The sequence below is a fragment of the Marmota flaviventris genome, chromosome 12, assembly GCF_047511675.1.
Source record: "Marmota flaviventris isolate mMarFla1 chromosome 12, mMarFla1.hap1, whole genome shotgun sequence".
NCBI lineage: Eukaryota > Metazoa > Chordata > Mammalia > Rodentia > Sciuridae > Marmota > Marmota flaviventris.
Window position 1 is genome coordinate 2,997,491 of NC_092509.1, and position 25,887 is coordinate 3,023,377.

The 25,887-nt window shown below is 34.5% G+C and overlaps 1 pseudogene; it reads right to left on the reverse strand.

The window, feature by feature from the left end:
* Positions 1–3,011: 3,011 nt before the first annotated feature.
* LOC139707884 (protein SPMIP7-like) overlaps positions 3,012–25,887 on the reverse strand; it is a 34,468-nt pseudogene continuing 11,592 nt past the window's right edge.

The window sequence follows — 25,887 nt, forward strand, 5'->3', positions numbered from 1 at the left end:
GTTGCTATACTGCTGGTGATTGATAACGTGGAGGACTTGGTCCCAGAGGGCTACAAGACAGTAAGTATTAACAGTAAGACACGATAAAAGCAGAAACAGGATCAATGAACAAGAGTAGGGGATGTTACAAAAAGTAAGGAAATGGGGAAATAATTTAGTGGAACAACAGGGAAAATGAAGACACACACACAAAAAAAGATGATGTAGAACATTTTTTTAAAAGAGTGTAGAGAATCAAGGAAATGAAAGATGGAAAGATTCTATTTAAGGCTTTCTGTGTAGAAGTTCTGTGATGAATCTCAGATAACAAAATTATAGAATAAATAGAAATGCATTGAGCCTCTAGGTTAGGTATACAAATACATCACTATTTACAGATACACCATTGCATTTTTTTGAAATCTCTATAATGTTCAGTACCAAAGAGAAACTAACATATTGTGTCTACTGAGTCTAACAGTAGTTTGATGAAAAGAGCCAAGAAGTAAAGAGATCTATATTCAAAGCCTGGATTCTGTTGTATGAGTCAACATCTCTAACCCTAGGTTATCTCCTTTAGAACATTAGGATAGCTTCTGTTATATCAAGAAAGATTGGTTGTGATGCAGCATATTTATGTGATTCAAGGTGATCAGAGATAATCAACTCCAGGAGTCTAAAGTGTGTCATTTCTTCCAGTGAGAAGGACTCCAAACACAATTCAGAAAATACAAAATTTATTTCTTCTAATTTCTTGGTAATGCATGTTATAGTCATTTGGAGTGGGGTTTGTCAGGGCAGTTTTGATCCAATGAAGGGTGATTACTAAGAAATTTTTTTCCTATACTATACCTCAGCTTAACACATAAGAGTTGTTCCTTAGCTTTATGTCTTTTAGCTTGCTTTTTTGTGTCTCCCTAGGTTCATTGTTACCTAAAATTGTTTGTTCTAGTAAACGATCCAAAGTTGGATAAGTTGATTCAAAATTGGATAAGTTGGCTGTCCTGTTTTCAATAACCCTTGGATTTTTGGCTTTTCTTTGTTTTTTCCTCTTATGGTCAGAGTGAGCATCCTGAGACTGTGTCAGTAGGTAAGGTTCATGCTTTACTTCCTTGATGGACACCTGTGCTTTCCTTGCTTCTGCCTGCTTGTGGAGAGAACAGAAGGCTTTCTTTCCTACGGCTCAGTTCACAGCCATCCATCACACCACTCCATGTGTGAGGGCACTGGCACTTCATTTGGAAAACCTTCCTTCTGGGCAGCCCCACTGAAGGACTCCCTGTGTTTTTCTTTCTCTTATTGGAAGGATAGATGGCAAAGAATCCTCACCACTGTAGCTAGTGGTAGGGAAAAAAGCTTGCCCTTTTCTGTTTCTACATTTTGCATTATGGAATCTAAATCTAGAATATGCTCTTCCCCAAAAAAGAGTTGCAATTCAAGAAAGTTCTGGAATGATTATTTAGTAACAAGACATGGTATTTATAGAGATTTCATTTTGTGCTTAAAGATCACTTCTGAATCTGCTTTCTGGATGATGTTTTTAATCTTATGTGACCCCAGGGGAACTTTGCTTTTTTGGTATCCAAAATATTGTTTTACAGAAGATATAGCTCCTGTAAGACTTACTCAATCTTATGCCATATTCCTGTACCTCAGCACAGAAAATTCTACAAAGCCCAGGTTCCCCCAGAGCTGGTCCACCTCCAGACTCTGATCATATCCTTCAGCTAGCCATCATGTTCTCTGTTTGAGTCCTCCCACCATTCAGAGTTAAAAAAGCTTTCTTTCCCTCAGGTGTTCATTAGTCTGATCTCAGAGCTGATCCATGGTCTTCTGGTATAAATGAGAGGTTTCCATCACATTATCAGTATATGATGTACTCCGGAGAAAAGTAAAAAGAATGTCCCAAATTTAGGGCTACCAATGCCCCAAATTTAGGCCACACTATGCTTCAGTGGATAGGGTAGAGAGTACAGGGAACATTCTTAGAAATAGCACAGGGAGGAAGAAGGAGAGAGAAAAGGCGTGGGAGTGAGTCTTTTAAAGTCCAAGGCTGAATATTGTTTAGGGGTACATTTGCGAGTGAGAGAGAAAGGACCAATGAATGATTCACACCTTTTGTTTAAATAATTGACTCCTTTCAAATTCTGTGTATGTCCAAGGATCTAAATCTGCAGAATACTTTAGGTTATCAATAAAAAAGATTGATATTTAAACTAAGAAAACCAGGCTTATCCAGATACATTGTACCCCTTCTTGACTAGATCATTAGCAATCATTACACAGGCCAGTTTCATGTAGTTTATGAGGCCTTAGCATGGCTTCAACTCATAACCAATTACTGTAAATTCACCTTACCGTTTTTTTTTTTTTTTTTTTTTCCTAAGTAAACTTTTTTCGGGGGAGGGGGTATTGGTGATTGAACCTAGAGGCAATTTACTATAGAGCTACAACCCCAGCCCTTTTAAGTCCTTTTTAATTTTTAACCTTGAGACAGAGTCTCACTAAGCTGCCCAGGCTTACCTTGAACTTGAAATCCTTCTACCTCAGCCTCCCAAGTTGCTGGGACTATAGGCATGTACCACCACACCTGGCTAATTTTTAAAAATGTATTAGTAAATAAAATAATAAAACAATAAGATAAAGTAAGTTCCTTAATTTTATGTTAGCTCTCAATGAAGCTGTATAAAAAATTAAGATTCTAAATTGTGGTGAATATATTTAGTGGAAGACTACACTGTAGAGAAAACAAAAATCTAGAGACAGTCAATACCTATGTGTCTTGCAAGCACAATACAGGACAGAATGTTAAATGGCATAAATATGCATGATAATATTTATGTTGAGTTTATAAACAAGAAACCCAATATCATACTGTCTCACAGATGCTGGACTGAGGATTGCTGGAACACTCTTTTATCAAAGAATAGGCCCCTCTTCTGTCCCTCTAATCCTTGAGTTAGGGCATCAGATAATTCATGATAAATGTGTGATGGTTATAAATTTGAAATGAGGACCTTAGGAGATCAAACTTACAAACTGATTGGTTTGACTGGTGCTAAGAATGATCTTGTCTGAAATCTGTCCCAGAGTCCACTGACCATCTAAAATCGTAACCAAATAAGAGACAGTTAATGAACAAATCACTGTCCCGTCAAAGATACAAACAGGCTCTAGCATCCTTTCTAGCACTCTCACATCAGGATGGAGCACAGACTCTCTGTGAAGGCACTCTCTAGGCATTTCTGCAACTCAGGGCTTGATTTCTGAGTCACTCTGGGTCTGTCTCCACTCTACACTTTGATTCCCTTTTCTAACTTGTTTTCTCCCAGCTGGAATCTGCCTCAGATCCACCTCCTTCAGCCCAAAGTCTCTGTGAAAAGTCTGGTTTCAGTTTCATCCAGTTACTGCCCTCAGGTCCACCTTAGTGCCCCTTTCCAGCCCAGCCTAGCTCCTAAGTTCTGAACCTCATTTTTCCTGGGGAGGATTTTGGATGCTAATATAATTTAACACTTAGGAAAAATATAATGTTGAAACCAATTTTTGCATGATATAAAAATATTTTGAAGTAGTTGAGAGATCCTCACAAATAGATGGAACCATAAAAAATTTTGTTTGTCCTTTAATTGATCTGAATTTCTATGTGAAAATCCCAGGTTTGATTTTTTATATTGAGGCTATGTTTTTCTGTCTTATTATCATTTTTCTCCATAAAAACTGAAGAAAATTTACCAGATAATGTGTGCTTTTTAATTTGTGGTTCACCAACCTCTTAAGGATCCACATTTCTTACTGTATTTCAATACAACTGACATCTTTTTCAATCCTATGTATTTTGTATATTCAAAAACTTTATTATGAGAAGTAATCAACTGCATAACTAAACTTTATGTAGTGAGGTATGTCAGCAAACGATGAGGAATCAACGGAATTAGAAAGTGTGTTTCTACTTCCAATCAATGGAAGTAGAAAGTAGAAGAACAAAGCAGAGATATCTAATGCAGAGTTGGGAGGTCAAAAGTGAGGACTGAGATCTCAAGAATGCTTTGGGTTTAGCCTGGAACAAAGAAAGGGGACTAAGGCAAAATAACACTGCAAAACACAAGATCTGAGAGGGAACATGGCAGACTTGGGGACTAGGAAAAAGTTCAACAGAGAGAAATTGGAATGTGTTATGGATTGGTGTTTGGGTGATAGAAGGGAAAGCCAGAGGAAAAGAACACTATGTAAGGAAGAGAAGGGGGCTATGGCTAAATATGGAATATTGGGCATGTGTCATGTCTAGAAGCATGGATTTGATAGTTTTAAAAAGACATGTTTAATCAGAGGAGGAACATTAACAGATTCACAGTTTAGAAAAATACTCTTTGGAATGAATATAATCTATGTCACAAATTCTCTTAATATTCACAAATTAAAAAAGAGGACATCTCTCCTCACAGCTGGGTATGCTTTATCATTATCACATAATCAGAGAAAGCATACAGCAATCTATAACTCATAGATCTTCCCCTTCTGCCTTGAAGAGCACAGAGAGAAGTTCTAGAACCTATTTTCAGAACTATTCTCAGCATATATTATCTGTTGGAATCTTTTGTTTCTGTCTCCTTCATTCTCTTACTTATTCTATAGTGATTTTTTTTTAATAAAAAAATAAAGTTATCGCTAATGAGTTTTGAGAAATAATCCCATAATAAAAATTTTCAGAGTTGATAATATTAAAATATTTGCAGTTAGTAATGGCATTCATGATTAAGGAACTTTCAACTTCATGTGTAATTCTTAACCAAAATACTATTGTGAACCAAAGTTTTGGAGTCCAGTTCATAAACAGTAACAAACTCAAGGGTGCTCAAGCAGTGTTCACAGACCTGGGTTATTGCTGGTACTCTTTCATATCTTTTCAGTGTAAAACACTGTGAGATGAGGTCAGCCGCTTTCTCTACTGTTGTTATTTCTGGATCTAGTTTTGGTGGTAGCATTTTGTCCCAAGGAACAGCTTCATAAGCTCTGGGAAATTATTAAATAAGAACAGTTTATGCAAAACACACAGTCAACTGATGTAGTTCATAACACCATCACATTCTGTGACATTCTTTATGACCACCCCCTGCCCTGATTCCTGCTACTTGGGGTACACCACAGATGGAATCCCCCATGCCCTCTTAGTGTGGCAGCAAGTAAACACAATGGGAGAGTATGCCTATAATATGTCACTTTATGTGGCAAAGGGGATTGAGCATATGTAACTAAGGTCCCTAATCAGCTGAATTTCAATTACTCAAAAGGTAGATGTCATGAGTGGGACTGCCTAAACAAATGAACCCTAAAAAGTGACAAAACAGTAGCAGATGTTCTTTGCTGTTGGAAAAACAAAGATTGTGAGCTGCAACAAACTGAATTCCACCAACAGCCCAAATGGTCTTGGAAGATGAGGACATTGTCCCAGCAGACACTTTCATTCCCACTTGGAGGGTCCAGGACAGTGAACCCCATTGGGACATGTCTGGACTTTTGATCAACAGAACTCTCAGACAGTAAAAACTGCTGACCTATTCTTTTGCTACCATTACCCCCACCCCCAACTCTGCCCTGCACTTGACCCTGGCTCCAGGCATGCTGGCCTAGTGCCCTCCCACAACACCTTAAACACTTCCAACGGGGGCTTTTGTGCTATGCTCCCTCTGCCTACAGTTTAGTTGCTCTCTCCCAACATCCTTACAACTTTTTCTCTCCTCTTCCAAGTTTCTGTTTAAACCCATTGCTCAAGGAGGCCTCTCCATACCTTCTGCAGATGCTTGAAGTCCACTATCCCATACCTGTGGCATTTTACTTTTCCTTTCTTTTTTTAATATCACTTTCTAAAGCAATAACTATTTACTTTCTATCTATGCGTTTCCCTCCCTTTAGAATGAGAGCCTTTGAGAACAGAGTCCTCACTTTGCTTTGTTCATGGATATATTTCATAGTCTAGCACATGGGCTCCTGAGTCACTGCATTCTCCTGTAAGCTTTCCGTGGTGTGTGCCATTATTCTCTATAACACTGTGCTCTCCTCTAGTGTGTGTATCTGTCTGTCTGTCTCTCTCCATTTCCTTTGTTTTGATTTTATTAACTATCGAACGTAGATGTTTATTATTTAGCCAACATGAGTAAGTAAATGTCTGTGTTTGGTGTTTTCTGAATTACTCATAGGATCCAGGGTATTATCAAGTTTTAATATATCTTTTTCCTCTTTCATTTACAAAAGCATTTTGAATTTAGTTAAAAGTAAGATTTTTATAAGAAAGCATTTGTCTTTTAAATTGGCAAACATTTAGTTTTGGCACAATGTAATTTAAACATTTAGAAACATTCATTGGTCTGGGAGATTTGTTCCGAGGTACCTCCATCTCTTTGTCTTTCATCCTAGTTTGCCAAAATTATATAGCTATTTATTATTATAATCATTATTATAATCTTTACTGGTTACTATTTTTTATTTGTTCTTTTTAGATATACATGACAGTAGAATATATTTCGATCTATTATACATACATGGTGCATTATCTTCCATTTTTGTAGTTGTACATGTTATGGAGTTACACTTGTCATGTATTCATATATGAATGCAGGAAATTTATGTCCAATTCATCATACTATCTTTCCTATTCCATACCCCCTCTCTTCCATTCATTCCCCTTTGTCTAATACAATGAACTTCTATGTCCCCCCCCCCCACCATTGTGTGTTAGCTTCTGCATATCAGAGAGAACATTTGACTTTCGGTGTTTTGGTGATGGCTTATTTTACTTAGCATGATAGTCTCCAGTTTCATTCCTTTACTGGCAAAAGGCATATCATCATTCTTCTTTATGTCTGAGTAATATTCTTGTGTGTGTGTGTGTGTGTGTATCACACTTTCTTTTCCTGTTCATCTATGAAGGATTCCATTGTATAGCTATTGTGAATTGAGCTGTTATAAGCCTTGATGTGGCCATGTCACTGTAGTATGCTGATTTTAAGTCTCTGGTTATATACCAAGAAATGAGATAACTGTGTCAAATGGTGTTATCATTCCACCTTTTCTGAGTGGGTATACCAATTTGCAGTTAGTCTCACTGGCAATGTACGAGTGTACTTTTACCCCACATCCTCACCAACATTGTTACTTGTATTCTTGTTGATTGGAGTGAGATGACATCTCAGTGTAGTTTTAATTTGCTTTTCTCTAATTGCTAGAGATGTTGCACATTTTTCCATATATTTGTTGACCACTTGTATTTCTTGTGCTATGAAGTGCCTGTTCATTTTCTTTTATTGATTGGGTTATTTGTTTCTTTGGTGTTAATTTTTTAAAGTTCTTTGTTTATACTGGAGATTAATGCTTTATCTGAGGTGTAGGTGGTAAATGTTTTCTCCCATTCTGAAGGCTCTTACTTAATGTTCTTGATTATTTCCTTTACTCTGAAGAAGCTTTTTAGTTTGTATCCATTCCATTTATTGATTCTTGATTTTATTTCTTGCTTTGTAGAAGTCTTGTTGTAGGAAATCGACTCCTAAGCTGGCATGATGAAAAGTTGGGCCTACTTTTTCTCTTTGTAGGCACAGAGTCTCTGGTCCCTGGTCCAATTTGAGTTGAGTTTTGTGCAGGGTGAGAGGTATTCAATTTCATTGTGCTCTATATGGTTTTTCAAGCACCATTTGTTGAAGAGGCTATCTTTTCTCCAATGTATGTTTTTGCCACCTTTGTCTAGTATGAGATAACTATATTTATGCGGGTTTGTATATGTGTCTTCTATTCTGAAACATTAGAATTCATGTCTGTTTTGGTGCCAATAGCTTGCTGTTTTTGTTACTATAGCTCTTTAGTATAATTTAATGTCTAGTATTGTGATGCCTCCTGCTTTACATTTTTCACTAAGGATTGCTTTGGCTATTTGGGCCTCTTATTTTTCAAAATGAATCTCATGACTGCTTTTTCTATTTTTATGAAAAATATCACTGAAATTTTAAATAGAATTGCATTAAATCTGTATAGTGCCTTTTGGTAGTGTGGCCATTTTGACTATTAATTCTGCATATTAAAGAACATGGGAGATCTTTCCATCTTCTAAGGTCTTCTTTAATTTCTATCTTTAATGTTCTGTATTTTTCAATATAGAGGTTTTTCACCTCTTTTGTTAGATTTGATTCCTAAATATTTTTTGAGGCTACTATGAACGGGACAGTTTTCCTAATTTCTCTTTCAGTTGATTTATCACTGATACATAAGAATGCAATTGATTTGTGGGTGTTAATTTAATATCCTGCTACTTTGCTGAATTTATTTATGAGTTCTAAAAGTTTTCTGCTAGAAGTTTTTGGTCTTATAAATATAGAATCATATCATTGGCAAATAGCGATAGTTTGAGTCTTTCTTTTCCTATTCATATCCCTTTAATTTTTTTCTTCTGCTTAACTGCTGTGGCTAGAGTTTCAAGCACTATATTGAATAGAAGTAGTAAAAGAGGGCATCCTTGTCTTGTTTCAGTATTTAGCGAGAATGCCTTCAATTTTTCTCCATTTAGAATGATGTTGGCCTTGGGTTTAGCATATGCAGCTTTTATAGTGTTGAGGTATGTTCCTACTATCCCTGTTTTTTCTAGTGTTTTAGACATAAATGGATGCTGTATATTGTCAAATTATTTTTTCCACATCTATTGAGATAATCATGGGATTCTTGTCTTTAAATCTATTGATGTGATGAATTACATTTATTGATTTCCATATGTTGAACCAATCTTGCATCCCTGGGATGAACCTCACTTGATCATGGCGTACCATCTTTCAAATATGTTTTTGTATGTAATTTGGCAGTATCTTATTAAAATTTTTTTCATCAATGTTCATCAGGGATATTGATCTGAAGTTTTCATTCTTTGATGTGTCTTTGTCTGGTTTTGGTTTCAGGGTGATACTAGCATCATATACAAGTTTGGAAGGATTCCCTTCTTTTCTATGTTATGGAATAATTTGAAGAGGGTTAGTGATAGTTCTTCTTTGAAGGTCTGATATAGAACCTGATTAACAATATATCTGGTCCTGGGCTTTTCTCTGTTGATAGGCTTTTTTTTTTAATTTAGCATATAGAATTTTATTTTAACATAATATAGTAAGAAATATTGCTTTGATAAATTTTCTTCTATAAAAGCATGCTGAATGGTTATGAATTATCATAACTTAAATAGTCCCTTATCCTTAGATTCAATAGTTGTTTCTAGTTTTTGCTATAGTATGCTATTTGTAATCAATGTTTTGCATATGCATGTTGTACACATGTACAACTATTAGTATAAATTCTTAGAAGAAAAGCTGTCTCTTCTGGGCATTAAATATTTTCAGGCTTTTGCTTCATTCTCTAAACCAGTCTTCAGGAAACTTAAGCAACATAGCAGCATAAATCAGAATATACAGACCCAACATAAAGGAGAATTGTTTTACCCATATTCGTAACAATTTCAGGAAAAAAAATTTCCATTTTAAAATGTTGTTGATATTTACATTTCTTATTAGTGAGCATATTTTTATTTGATATAAGGAGGCTGATTCATAGAGGGATAGGGAGCGGGAACATGGAAGGAATAGATGAACTCTAGGGCAGAGGGGTTAAAGGGGAAGGGAGGACGCATGGGGTTATTAATGATGGTGGAATGTAATGATCATTATTATCCAAACTACAGATATGAAGACATAAATTTGTGTGAATATACTGTGTATATACAACCAGAGATATGAAAAAAGTGCCCTATATGTGTAATAAAAATTGCAATGTATTCCACTGTCATATACAAATAAAAATTAAAATAAAAAATAGGAAAAAATGCCAACAAGAGAAATTATTTTAGAAAAATGTGGATGAATGCAGTTATATAAAATAATATAATCACTGAAGAGGAAATTAAAGTTTTAACCAACATCAGTTAAATATGTTTGCATTATATGCCACATGAAAGCCAATGTCCTTAATAAAGTATTTCTATAATAAAGATGTAACTTAAAAACTAAGATTAAATTTGAAGGGGCTGGGGATGTGGCTCAAATGGTAGTGCGTTTGCCTGGCATGCGCAGGGCGCTGGGTTAGATCCTCAGCACTACATAAAAATAAAGATGTTGTGTCCACCAAAAAACTAAAAAAATAAATATTAAAAAATTTTCTGTCTCTCTCTTTAAAAATGTGAAAATCTGCTAATTCACAAAAATGTAATATACATGAATAATAAATGTTGGTTGGCTTTTGATGGTGTCTTCAATTTCATTGCTTGACATTGATCTGTAACTTCCTCTGACCTCTGTGTGCAGTCGGGAGAGATGGGCTTCTTTCTCACACAAAGATATTGTGCAACACACCTTTCAGTTTAGTTGGGCAGTGTCTTTGTTCTCTCAACTCTCTGTACCCAGACATACCTCAAGTCTCTTAAAAGTGCAGATTCCTTTATCCCTTTTCCCTTCACTTTGCTCCTAGAGGGACTGCTCTGGCTGGTGCCTCTGCCTGGGGCACTGACTGTTGTGCTGGGGATTTCTTCCCTATTCTATTATACCCAACCTCCTGTGTCCCCAATCTGCTTTGAATGTCCAGTATTAAATCCCGTAAAGCCTCTCTCCCCATGCCCCTTTTATTTTCATCTACCTTGCTGAGAAGCTGCTAATCTGTTTACTTGGTTTCATGCTGTGGATCAGCCAGGAAAGCAACCTTCTCTGTTCCACCATCTTGAAACCCTCTACTGCTTACTATTTAGATTTTCTATGACATTTTCCAATTTTTGTCTACTTTTGCTTCTTTTATTTTACTTGTTTTTACACCATGGATTCTTGACTGCATTTTTTTGTTGTTGCTAAAATTCAGTTTTCAGTAATTCAAGAATGTGAATTTTTGGAGAGATCCAAGATGATAGGCTGGAGGGAGGCTGCATTCTGTGTTGCTGCGGGACCTGGTATGCAAGTAATGGGATACTGTTTCTCTGCAAGTGATTAGAGGACCTCTGACAGCTACTCCTGCACAGAAATCACAGCCGCCATGCTGTGCAGGTCTCCAGGCCTCAGTATCAGCACAGGAGTTCAGGCCACTTGACCATGCAAGTCCTCCAGGTACCCGACTAGGACCACCAGCATTAGCTCCTCCACAGGACCTTGGCTGCCCACCTATGAAGGAATCCCAGCTGCTGCTCCCAAACAAGACACCCAGCCTCAGTCCATGTGCAGGAACTCCAGCCACCATTCCTGCGGGGCTCCTCTGGTCACTTCCAGCTTGGAGCACTGCAACCACTGCCACAGTCCCCTACACACCGTAGCCTGCACTGAACACTGAACACTGCACTGGGTCTGGTGACAGTTTCCAGCCACAATACTGCATGCACAGAGCTGCATCTCTGAACCACTCAAAGCTACCACCTGGCCCTACATAACCCGACACCCCATCACTGAAAATAGTCCCCATCTTTAATTGGGGCAACTCCCAGCTTGGAACACTGCCTGGGGATTAGAAACAATATCAAGGTACTCTGAAAGTCCCCAACTCCCCTCTCTCCCCGGCAGCTACAAACCCGGCATAGTGCCTGCGGCTACTCTGCTGGTGCATAGCTCAAAAAACCAGGTTGTAAAACCGGGTCCTGAACTGCCCAATATAAGACAGCTATCTGGGTGCACAGCTCCCAGAGTGCAGCCCACAAGTCCTTTGGGAAGTTAAAAAGGGAGAGGGGAAGTGAGATACAGTTTAGAGACAAAATTAGAGACCAGGAATTGTGAGGTCTAGAGACAATACAAGGAGATAAGACCAGGCACCCACATCACATGAGCAGGCCCCAAAGAAGATTCTTGGGGTACAGTTTCCCATATGGACTGGCAAGAACTATATCCTACCTCAAGGAGTCATGCCCTTGAGATCAACCCTCCCATCCTAATAACCTTCATCATCCTGAGGGTGGACATCCCAGCAAACAACAGACAACTCCACTTATTGAATAAGAATGGAAGCTGGAAAGATACTGATCTCCAACAAAAATTATCCTTGTATCTTCCTTTGAGACTTCCTTTCTCTCTCTCTCTCTCTCTCTCTCTCTCTCTCTCTCTCTCTCCTTCCACCCTCACATCCCCAACATTTGTGAAACCAAATACTTTTCATGAATTAGAATACTAAGGCCTGGGATGTCTGAATAGTATACTACAGTGATGTTGTGTATTCTTTTAGCTCCTATTTTTACCTTTCTTAATATTTATGTTTGTTTGGTTTTTTTGTACTCTACTGTCTTCCCATTTACTTGCCTCCCCCAAATCACTCTCTCTTTTCTCCTGCTACTAACCAACCTCTTTAGATTCCTCTTTCATGCTAAAATCTAATTAGAAATCAATGATAGGGAAGTATTACACTAAAGGAAATACTAAGCAAAGGAAAAACCAAGTCAAGTTAAATACCAAAAAATAAACAATATGAACGGGAATACAAATCATGTTTCAATAATACCCTGAATGCTAATAGCCTAAACTCACCAATCAAAAGACATAGACTGGCAGATTGGATTTTAAAAAAGACCCAATGATATGCTGCCTTCAAGAGATATCATGGGAAAGACATCCACAGATTGAAGGTGAAATGTTGGGAAAAAACATTCCACTCACATGGACTGTGGAAATAAGCAGGGGTTTCCATATCAAATAAAGTAGACTTCAAGTCAAAGTTAATCAAAAGGGATAGAGAAGAGCATTTCACACTGCTTAAGGGAACCATACATCAACAAGACACAACAATAATAAATATATATGTCCCAGACAATGGAACACCTGCATTCATTAAACAAACTCTTCTCAAGCTCAAGAGTCAAATAGACCACAACACAATAATTCTGGGTGACTTTAACACACCTCTTTCACCACTGGGTAGATCTTCCAAACAAAAGCTAAATAAAGAAACTATAGAACTCAATAATACAATCAATAACTTAAACTTAACAGACATATATAGAGTATTTCATCCGTCAATGAATGAGTATACTTTCTTTTTCAGCAGCACATAGATTCTTCTCTAAAATACACCATATATTATACCACAAAGCAACTCTTAGAAAAAACTAAAAAACAGAGATACTACCCTGCATTATATCAGACCATAATGGAATGAAATTAGAAATCAATGATAAAATAAAAAAGAGAAAGTACTGTGACATCTGGAGACTAAATAATATGCTATTAAATGAAAAATGGGTTGCAAAAGAAATCAAAGAGGAGATTTTAAAATTCTTAGAGGTAAATGAGAACACTGATACAACATATTGAACTCCCTAACACTATAAAGGTAGTACTAAGAGGAAAGTTCATTGCATGGAATTCATTCTTTAAAAGAAAAAAAAGTCAATAAATAAATGACCTAACGTTACATCTCCAAGCCATAGAAAAATAAGAACAAATCAACACCAAAAGCTGTAGAAGAGAGGAAATAATTAAAATCAGAGCTGAAATAAATGAAATTGAAACAAAAGAAACAATTTAAAACAATTGACAAAACAAAAAGTTGGTTCTTTGAAAAAATAAATAAAATTGATAAACCCTTAGCCATGCTAACAAAGAGAAGAAGAGAGAAAATAAATTACTAACATTGGTGATGATAAATGAAATATCATGACGGATACTACAGAGTTACAGAAGATAATTAGAAATTATTTTGAAAATTTGTACTCCAATAAAATAGAAAATATCAAAGGCACTGACAAATTTCTAGAGTAATATAATTTGCCCAAACTGAATCAGGATGATATACACAAGTTAAACAGATCAATTTTAAGCAACGAAATAGAAGACGCCATCAGAAGCCTGTCAACCAAGAAAAGCCCAGGACCAGATAGATACACAGCTGAGTTCTACAAGACTTTCAAAGAAGAACTAATACCAATACTCCTCAAATTATTTTGTGAAATAGAAAAAGAGGAAACACTTCCAAACTCATTCTATGAGGCCAATATCACCCTGATTCCAAAACCAGACAAAGACACATCAAAGAAAGAAAACTTCAGACAAATATATCTAATGAACATAGATGAAAAAATTCTCAATAAGATTCTGGCAAATTGAATAAAAAAACATATCAAAAAGATAGTACACCACAATCAAGTAGGGTTCATCCAGGGATGCAATTTCAACATGTGGAAATCAATAAATGTAATTCATCACATCAATATACTTAAAGATAAGAATCATGTCATCATTTCAATAGATAAAGGCATTTGACAAAATACAGCACAGCTTCATGTTAAAAACACTAGAAAAACTAGGGCTATCAGAAACATATCTCGACATTGTAAAAGCTCTCTATGCTAAGTCCCAAGCCAACATCATTCTAAATGGAGAAAAATTGAAAGCATTCCCTCTAAAAACTAGAACAAGACAGGGATGCCCACTTTCACCACTGATATTTAACATAGTTATTGAAACTCAAGCCAGAGCAAATAGACGAAAGAAATTAAATGTACACAGATAAGAAAAGAAGAACTCAAACTCTCACTATTTACCAATGATATGATTCTACACCTAAAAGATCCAAAAAATTCCACCAGAAAACTTCTAGAACTAATAAATGAATTCAGCAAAGTAGCAAGATATAAAATCAGCATCCATAAATCAAAGGCATTTCTGTACATCAGTGACAAATCCTCTGAAAGAGAAATTAGGAAAACTACCTCATTTAAAATAGTTTCAATAAATAAATAAATAAAACACTTGGGAATCAACATAATAAAAGAGGTGAAAGACCTCTACAATGGAAATTAAAGAATGTAAAGAAATTTAAAAAGATCTTAGAAGATGGAAAGATCCCCCTTGTTCTTGGATAGGCAGAATTAATATTGTCAAAATGACCCAATTACCAAAAGCGTTATACAGATTTAATGCAATTCCAATCAAAATCGCAATGACTTTCCTTATAAAAATAGAAAAGGCAGTCATGAAATTCATCTGAAAAAAATAAGAGACCCAGAATAGCTAAAGTAATCATTAAGAAGGACAGTGAAGCAGGTGGCATCACTATACCAGACTTTAACTATACTACAGAGTAATAGTAACAAAAACGGCATCGTATTGGCACCAAAATAGACTTGTAGTCCAAGGGTACAGAATAGAGGACACAGAGCCAAATGCACATAAATACAGTTTTCTCATATCATACATATGTGCCAAAACATATATTGGAGAAAGGATAGCCTCTTCAATAAATGGTGCTGGGAAAACTGGAAATCCATATGCAACAAAATGAAATTAAGCCCCTATCTCTTGCCATGAAGAAAACTCAAAGTAGATCAAGAACTTAGGAATTAAACCAGAGACCCTGCACCTAATAGAACAAAAAGTAGGCCAAAATCTTCATCATGTGGATTTGGCCCCAATTTCCTTAATAAGACTTCTATAGCACAAGAAATAAAATCAAGAATCAATAAATGGGATGGATTTAAACTAAAAAGCTTCTTCTCAGCAAAAGAAATAATCAGTGAGGTGAATAGAAAGCCTACAGAATGGGAGCAAAGTTTTACCATACATACATCAGATATAGAGCACGAATCTCTAGGATATATGAAGAACACAAAAATCTTAACACCAAAAAACCCAAATAACCTAATCAATAAATGGGCCAATGAACTGAACAGACACTTCTCAGAAGAGGATATACTATCAGTCAACAAATATATAAAAAAAAGTTCAATATCTCTAGTAATTAGAGAAATTCAAATCAAAACTACTCTAAGCTTTCATCTCACTCCAGCCAGAATAACAGCTATTATAAATATAAACAACAATAAGTTCTGGCAAGGATATGGGGAGAAAGGCACACTCATACATTCCTAGTGGGACTACAAATTGGTACAACAAATATGGAAAACAGTATGGAGATTCCTTGGAAAACTTGGAATGGAACCACCATTTTACCCAACTATCCTATTCCTCGGTTTATACTCAAAGGACTTAAAAACAGCCACATCAATGTTTATAGCAGCACAATTCACAATAGCTAAATTGTGGAACCAACCTAGGTGCCCTTCAGTAGATGAATGGATAAAGAAACTGTGATATATATATATATATATATATATATATATATATATATATATATATTTGCAGGTAAATGAATGGAATTGGAGAATACCATGTTAAGTAAAGTAAGCCAATCCCCCCCCCAAAAAAAATACCAAATGTTTTCTCTGATATGTGGATGCTGATCCATAATGGGAATGAGGCGGGGAGAGCATGGGCAGAATGGAGAAACTTTAGATAGAGCAAAGGGGTAGGAGGGTGAGGGGGCATGGGGGTAGAAAGGACAGTGGAATGAGATGGACATCATTACCCCAAGTATATGTATGAAGATATGAATGGTGTGACTCTGTGTACAATCAGAGACATAAAAAATTATTCTCTATATGTGTAATACGAATTGAATTGCATTCTGCTGTTATATATAACAAACTAGAATAAATAAATTTTTTAAAGTTTTTTTAAGAGAGAGAGAGAATATTGTTTAATATTTATTTTTCAGTTTTCGGTGGACACAACATCTTTATTTTATTTTATGTGGTACTGAGTATCGAACCCAGTGCCCCACGCATGCCAGGCAAGCGCGTTACCGCTTGAGCTACATCCCCAGCCCTTTTAAAAGTTTTTAAAAAAGGAATGTGAACTTCTAGTTTTTAAATATTCCTCACTTTTGAATTATCTTCTGAATTTAGAATTATAGTTCCATAGTTATGATTCTTTAGTAACAAACATGTCTCACAAACTTCTAAGACTGTTGGTGCTTTTAAAATTATATTGTGTTAAACTAGATATAGTGGGGCACCCCTGAAATACCTGTGGCTTGGGAGCCTGAAGCAGGAGTATCTCAAGTTTAAGACCAACCTCAGCAACTTAAGACCAGCCTCAGCTAAGCAACTCACAAAGACTCTATTTCAAAATGAAAAATAAAAAAAGGCTGGGGATGTGGCTCAGTGATTAAGTGCCCCTGAGTTCAATCCCTGGTACCAAGGAATAATCAATAAATATAAATAAAAATAAAACTATATTGAGTTGTTTGCAGGTATTCTCATTCCCCTCCCCATTTGATTCAATATAGGATAATACCTTTGTATTGGTTTTTCTAAAGTTGCAAAAAAAATTTATTTTATAGAGAATATTTGGGGCTGGGGTAATGGCTCAGCTGTAGAGTACTTGCCTAGCATGCATAAAGCACTGGGTTCGATCCCCAGCACCATATAAAAATAAACAAATAAAATAAAGATATTGTGTCCATTTACAACTAAATTTTTTTTTAAAAAAGAATATTTTCTAGTTTTTCTTGTGATTTGTTCTTTGATTCATAGATTACCTAGAAGTATGCATATAAATATTTTTAAATACTTGCTTTTTTCCTTATTAAGGTAACTGATTTTTTTGGGGGGTGGGGTAGGACCAGGGATTGAATTTAGGGGTGCTCAACCACTGAGCCACATCCCCAGCCATATTTTACATTTTAAATTTAGAGACAGGGTCTCACTGAGTTGCATAGCACCTCATTTTTGCTGAGGTTGGCTCTGAACTCACGATCCTCCTGCCTCAGCCTCCTGAGCCACTGGGATTATAGGTGTGCACCACCTAGTTCAGAAAGGTAACTGATTTTTAAGTAAAATTTGTTGTGGTTTGAGAACACATGTGTAATTATCTCAATACTTTTAAATGTATTATAAGATGGTTTTATTCTCCCACATATTATCTATAATAATGAACATTTCATGTACATTTGAAAATAATATTTATTGAGTATATTTGGATACAGTATTCTAAAAGTATCACTTACTTGAAGGTGATTAATGTGTTGTTTAGATTTATGTCTAGTTTGATCAACCAGAAACAGATGCTAAAAAACTGAAATATCTCTTTCTCCTCTTTGGATCAATTAGTTTTTGCATCACATATTTTTAACTTTACTAATATGTGCACATATATTTATAATTATTAGGCTTTATTGAGAAGATGATGCTTTATAATTATATAATTCATATCTTATAATACTCTGTATTGAAATTTATTTGATCCTAAAATAAATACTACAGCCTATTTATGCTATGTTTACATTGTCAATATTTTCCACTAGTTCATTTTAAATGTATTTATGTCTTTATATATATTTGAAGTGTGCCTCTTGAACATACCATAAAGTTATCTCTTGCTTTATTATTCTTTCTGGCACCCTCTGCCTTTCAGTTGGGATCTTTAGTGTTTTACCATTTATTTTAACTATTGTTATATTTGGATTAAGTTAGCACTTTTACTGGCTTTCTGTTTGTTTCCTATATTTCTATTCCTCTATTCCCCGTTGGCTGCCTTCTTTTGCAATATATATTTGTTTTTAAAAAGTGAATTCCATTTTAAATTTTCAGTTGGCTCTTATTGTAACTTTTTATATGACATTTTAACAGCTGTTCTAGAAGTATCAATATATATTCTTTAACCAGAATCCACAGTCTACTTATAGTTAATACTGTATCACTTCACACATTATGAACAAATATTGCAACTATAGTTCATTTACCACAGGCTATCTCTCCTTACTCTACACCTGACATATGTACTGTATCTATAAAACTTGCAGATGCCAATGTTATACCTTGTTTTAATTAGTAATGTATACTTTATTTAAAGGCATTAAAAGGAAAAAGTTGTCTTTTTTTTTTTTGCTCACAAATTTCTTATAGGACACATCTGTTGACAATCATTTTTCCCCATTTCTTTACTTAAAAATTTCTTTAGTAAGCATTTTAATATACTAAGTATATTTAGGTCCCCAAATATATCTGTGTCATAATCCCTAGAAACTGTGAATATGCTGTCACATGGTAAAGGGGAATTAATTTTCAGATAGAATTAAATTTGCTATTCAAGTGACCTTCAAATGGGAAAATTGTCCTAGGCATTCATATGGGAATATGGGCACAATTTAATCATAAGACTCATGAATGTAGAACACTGGGGCAGAACAACAGGTCACAGTCATGTTACATGATAAGAGGATCCTATCTACCATTGCTAGCTTTGAAGATGAACATAGGGCCATGAACCAAAGAATGTAGGCAGACTGAAAAAGACAAGAAAATGGATTCTCCTCTGGAGCCTCTAGGAGGAACACAACCCTCCCACTTTGTTTTCCTTTAAGGTTAGGTGCATGGAGTCTGTTCTGACAAAGATCTTTCAGGAGGCCATCAGAGACTGGGGCAGAGTTCACACACAGATATATAGTTCCCTCTTACTCCTGCCTGACTCTCGTTTGTCCCTTGTGGCCATGTAGTTATTTAATGCTCTGTTAGTTTATTTTTAGACCAGAAAGATAGGCCTTTCCTCAGAAAATTGACTACTTCTGTTTTCTGAAAGCAAAAAGCCCCCCAAATGGGAAACTCATCTTGTTCTTAACCTTTTCTCACATTTCAACTCCTTTCTCAAATCTGCCAAATTTGGTTCTACCACCAGAGGGTTTTGGCAGATGAATTTGTATTCCATCAGAGTTTGTGGCTGTGGGAGAGTTTTTCTCTTAGATGATCACTCTGCCACATAGGAAGCTTTCATTTATAGAATTACAACTGGTTCCCTTTCATATCTGCCTGTTCTTCTCTTGCGTCTTGCTCTTTCCTTAGAAATTTGGTTTCTTACTTCACCATTTTGAACAAATGTGTATTTCAGATTATGCTTTTAATGAAGATTACTAATGAGTGGTATCCCCCGTTTCTTATATCTGCAAATATTCTTTCATATTTGATAGTTTTGCCTGCATTATAATTTTGATTATATATTTTATATCCCAATTTTTTTCTTTCTACCTTTTCTATCAATTACCAAGGATGGTATTTTGAAATCTCCATGATAACTACAGATTTGACTTTCAGTTCTGTTGCACATATTTTGAGCTCCGTTATTAGTTATATATCTACTTTATGAATTGACCTCTTTATTGTTGTGAAATATCTTTCTGAGTCCCCAGTAAAATTCCTTGTTCTAAATTTACTTTGTCTGATATTATTATAGTTACTTCTTCTTTTTTTGACTAGTATTTGCATGATATATATTTTCACATTTTAATTTTAGCTTTTATTTACATTTCAGGTGGTTTTCTTATAGTCAGGATATAGATGGGTCTTGAGTGTTTTTATTCAACATAATTTCTTATTTTTAATCTAATTATCTTAAGTTATGTTTAATAAAACAACTGACACAATTTGGTTTGAGTCTGCTTTTGTTCTCTGTTTCATCTGCTTTTTTTTTCCTTTTGGGTCAAGTTTGGGTTAGTTAGGGATGATTTTTCTTTTTAAATTCCATTTTACCTCCTATACTTCTTATATATACCTCCTATACTTCTTTAATTGTTTTTCTTTGCTGCTGTTGGTGACACTGTAGGATTTACAATATTCCTATTTTGCAATGCATACCTTTAATTCTAGTGTTTACAATATAATATCATACCATTTCACAAGTAGTATAACAAATTATAACAGCAAATCCCCTTTTTTATCTCAATGTCTCTTGTGTTATTACTATACAGTTGAGTTCTATATATGGTGTAGCCCCCAAATAGATTGCTATTCTTATTGCTTTAAACAGTGATATTGTAAGGAACTTTAAAGTGAAAAATATCCTCCTGTCTCTCTCAATTCTGATAACATCAACTGCATTCCATTTGTAGCTAAAATTTCAATTGTGTATTATTATTTTGCCTAAGGCCTTTGTCAGGTCTCCTGGCAATATTTTCTTTCAGCTTTGTTTTTTTTTTAAATGATGATGTCTAAGTTGGCTTCAATTTTGAACTTTTTTTGTTGCTGGTTAAAGTGTTCTTAGTTGATTTCTTTTGGGGGAGTTGCTTGTAGGAGTTACTTATAGAAGTATAGGAGGTATATATAGGTCTTCATTTTTGTCTGACAGGCACAGATTCTGATAAGTAGCTTATGTCACCCTTTTACATGTTTTATGTGTTCTTTTGTACATTTTAAAAAGCTTTTTAAAAGATTTTCAATCTTCAACTGTTTTTCAACAATGTGATTGATGTGCTTTTATTGATGTGATCAATTATTTTATTTTTAGATTGGCATTTGTGGAACTCTTTGTGCCAGTAGGTTTAAAAATTCCATCAATTAGGAACAATTGGGGCAATAATTTTAACAAACACTTTTTCTATCTCCCTTTATTCTTGGACTCCAACACATTTGTGTTAAGAGTACTGTTTTGCAAATAACTGATGCTTCATTTATTTAAGTTACATTTTCTCTCTGTATTTCAGCTCAGGTATATTCAGTTGGTGTGTCTCATATGTACAGTTTCTGATTTTTCTTTCCTTTTAGATACAGCTTTTCATTTCTCTAAGTCCTTTTGAAGACTCCACTATATCATCTGTTTTTTCTCACCTTGATTATTATTTTCTTTACCATCCTCAGTTTGGGGAACCTGTCTGTAATAGTTGTTTGAATGCATCATTATCTGCTTAAGCTTACTTCTGGGACTTCCAGTTTTGATTGATTTTTCTCCTGAACGGCTAATATTTTCCTGCTTATTTTTGTGAAAAGTGATTTTTTTTTCTGAAAACCTATCTTAGACTTCAGGATTTTGATTGCTAGGGACTGTTTTAGTATTTAAATATTGTTGATTTTTCTTTCACACATGTAGTTAAGAATTGGAATCAATTAGAGGCTTTTTAGGCTTACTTTTAACTTTGTAGAACAAGTTCAGAGCAATATTTAAAGTAGGGCTACTTAAGCCCAGCAACAAGGTGATATCCTTTGGAGATTCTATTGGATGTTTCAATACTTACAAAGTTTTTTCAACTCTAGTTTGTGGAACTTCTTTTCTTGCCTTGCTTTCAGGGAGTGATAGTGAATTTTTTTCCACAGTTTTTGAGTTTCCTCTTCTTTATGCAGAGATGGGTGCTTAGTGAAAGGTGTGAGCAATCTCCTCTGCAGATCTCCAAAGATGCCCATTCACCATTAACCTACCTCTCCCCGTAACTTCCTCTTTCCTGGCATAATACCTTGCAATTTCTGGATGCCATGACCTTCCAGAACTCTGATCTTTGTCTGTTCAACTCAGCAAGAATGTAAAGCTATGCTTAGATTTTTCCTTTCCTGGAATGTGGCTTAGATATTGCCTTCAGATGTTGAGCAGGTATGATTTTAGGGCTCACATTGTTATTTTCCTTTTCTTAGAGATCCCAGTCCTTCACTGCCTTTTGTTTAGTTTCTGGGATCCATTATTTCTTAAAATGTGTCCAATTTTCTATTTCTTTAATACAGAAAAAAATACTGTATTACTCCATCTCCTCAGCTGTATTACTTGTCTTATTTTTTATTTCTTTCTTTGTAATTTCCTTTTGTTTGTTAGTCATTTCCTAGATCTTTGAGTAGGAAATTTCATTCTCTTCAAATGTGCTACATGTATCTAGTGGATAGAGGTCAGGAAAGCTGCAAATCCTCCTAGATTACACAGGGCCATTCTCCATAACAGAGAATTTTGCAGCCCCAAATATTGATAATGCTAAGTTTGAGAAAATAACATTAGTACTGATTTTGAAATATTAATCACATTCCATCAGTTATTTTTTGTTCTTCTCCAGAGGCTCTGATTATAATGTACACTGTTTCTTCTGTGCCTGTTTTCTGCTTTGACCATTTCCTGACACATTTAACTAATTCTTTATTTCATTTTCATCCTGTTGGATCCTTTCTTATCTTTCTTCAACTTCTGTTAAGTTTTTTTTTAGAGAGAGAGAGAGAGAATTTTAATATTTATTTTTTAGTTTTCAGTGGACACAACATCTTTGTGAGTGTACTACTGCTTGAGCCACATCCCCAGCCACATGTTGTTAAGTTTTTAATCTAATCGCTTTTCTCTTGTATCATGTAATAATTATTTTCTAAGATGACTTTTTTTCCTTATATTTTTTACATGACCATTTTATTTTTATTCAATTTTGAGTTTCTCTGTGAAGGCAGACATTTATAGCCTCAAATGTTTATTTGAAAATATGTGATTCAATTTGTAGTATTGTATTATATTCAATGACTAACAATATTAATACTTTTACCCTTGACCCCCAAAATGTGAAGAATCTTTTACACTGAATGTCACTGATCTTTCCCTAAACACATACCAAATTCTCATATTTTAATTCTAGATATGCATGTAATTAAACCCTATAAGGCTTTACTCTTCTTTGAGTAAAGCCTTATAGGGTTTAATTTTTTTTTACATTACATTCCTCCCTATGTGTCTGACCAACTGTATCTTTTTTCTGTTGATGGATGAATAGCTCAACATTTTCTTTAGTTTTTGCCTACTTTTGAGTAAACTCTGATTTTATTTATCTAAAGTGTCTCCTTTATAAAAATAATTTGTAAAAGTGTCTTGTTTAATCTTCATTTTTGAAATATATTTCAGTGGGAATAGAATTCCAAATGACAGAATATTAGAGTTCTTTTGGTATGTTACTCCTATATTTTTTTCTAAAAATATTGCTTTATAAAAGTAATAGTATTCTGGAATCCACAATATGAATTATTCTTATTCAAATAAATATCAGTGTTGTATCAACAAAATCATTGCTGTATTTTAATGATTCAAAATAATCACAACTTTCTTACCAGCTTATTTGGAGAGGGGGGTTACCTAATGTATTGAGTCACATGCAGAAATTATTGAAATGCTATGTTTGAAGTATACATGGTAAAATATAAAGTCTGTTTGATTTTGATCCTAATAAAAAATAATCACCCTTTATTAATACAATATTATAATGACTGAATGCTATCCCTGACACAAAGGAAAACATTTATTGCTATTTAGTGATAGTGATTATGACATTGTACCTACTTTATTTTTTTAAATAAATGTTTCTAAAAAAACTATTTGTTAGCCATAAATAGACAAATCATATAAAAAACCTTCATCATAAAAATTAAGATAGTTCACACTTCATTTATAGGAAAACCAGGGTAATTTTTTATACATTGATAATCAATCAATACCAATAGAGAGAGCCTTAATGGCTATTTCATAAAAACAATTTAATACTAAAAGTATTGATGAAATGTTGCTTAATCAGCAAAGGGCAAATATACTCAAACACCAGTAATTATGTATGTTTTCTAAGTTTAAACAAATGCCTAATGACTGTAGCTGTGATATTACCAATATGACATGCAAGGTATCATTTTGCACTATAGTAGCCCATGTATTTTGCTTATGTCCTAAGAGATATTTTACACACTACCCCTTTATTTTGAAATGTAATTTAAGTATAGTCATTTCCAAATTCCCTCGAAATATTTGTGATTTTTTTTCTGAATTTTTCCTGATTAGGTAGATAAATGTTGCAAACATATTAAGCTTTATGTTTTTAAGCAGTATATTTGAAACTAATTTAGTAATTGCTGGCAAAAAAAATACCAGCGAAGATACAATCAATGCAAAATATCACTGTTGAGATTATTTTACTCTATAATCTATCCAATTTGTTCTTCTTTATCATGGAGGCAATTACTTCAGAAATTGTGCTTAATTCTTTTCTAGTGGTAGCAGAAATTTATGCATTGTGGGTCATATTCTTTTTTATTATCATGTTGGTATATTATATGATTGACATTATGGTATAATTTTCATTGGGATATGAATTTTTCTAATATACTATCTCTTCAACTTAGAGTCCTATAAGCTTCCATATTTTATGCATCTTCAGTTTTTTTTGGAGTGTTTTGGATTCTAGGTCCACAGAATAACAATCTATATAATTTTCTGAAATTATATTCTTTTTTCTAGTATCTATTATCTTGCTTCTATTATTATCCTCTATTTGTTCTTAGAATCTGATGCAATGGAATTCTTTCTTCCAATTGAGATGTTTTTAAGTACTTCTGACAGGACTAATGACATTGAAGCAGAACTATATTTATGCCCTAATAAAATGCTAGTAAAACCTAGTGTAAGATTCTTCAATACCAATAGTATAATGTAAGCCTCAATTTCCTAAATTTCTTCATATTCAACCGAACAAAAGATACTACTGATGTCCAGATTTCAATTAAAGCAATTACTTAAAAAATATGCAAAAAGGCAAACTTTCTGAAATTTTCTATTTCTTTCCATTCTCATGTTCTCCATGACTTGTGTCTGTTTTGAAACTTTTTCTGCCAATACCATTGGTGTTGGTTCTGCCACTGTCACAAATGTTATCATCACTGTTACCTTTGGCTTACTTGTGTGGAACCACACTCTGACCTCAATATACAGCAGAGAATGTGAAAGGGTGCTTCTGAGAGCCCCAGAAATAAATATAGATATAACAACTGTACCTTCACATGCCTCTTTTCCCTATTCTATCTCACTTTTTTTGAGCTTCCCAATAAGCACATCTATTTTTCTCATTCTATTGTTTATGTTTCTGACTTTTAATTCTCTATTTTCTACATTTTTGTATATTGTATTATGACATTGTATATTTTCTTCTGACTTATCTATCAGTTCTCTACTTTTCCTACTATGTTTCATTTATTATTGTACCCATCAACTAAGTTCTTCATTTATTGTGTTTTTCAGTTCTGGGACTATTCTCCCTACCTCCCACTTTGCTAATTTCAGATTTGATAATTTACAGTTTCTTTGTGAAAATTGTGAGCTCAACTTTTTCTCCATGAGTATCATGTGATATTTACATTTTTTTGTAATCAATGTGTTATCCTTTCTGTTTTCTCTAATTTCCATTGATTCTCACTTGTGATGAACTTATCCTTATTTGTTTAGATACTATTAATTGCATGTCAAACATGATATTTTAAAAGTCATTCATAGAAATACTTTGAGATTTATTAAAATATTATCTTCTTCCAAAGAAGAATTTTATTTGCCTCTGCCTAGT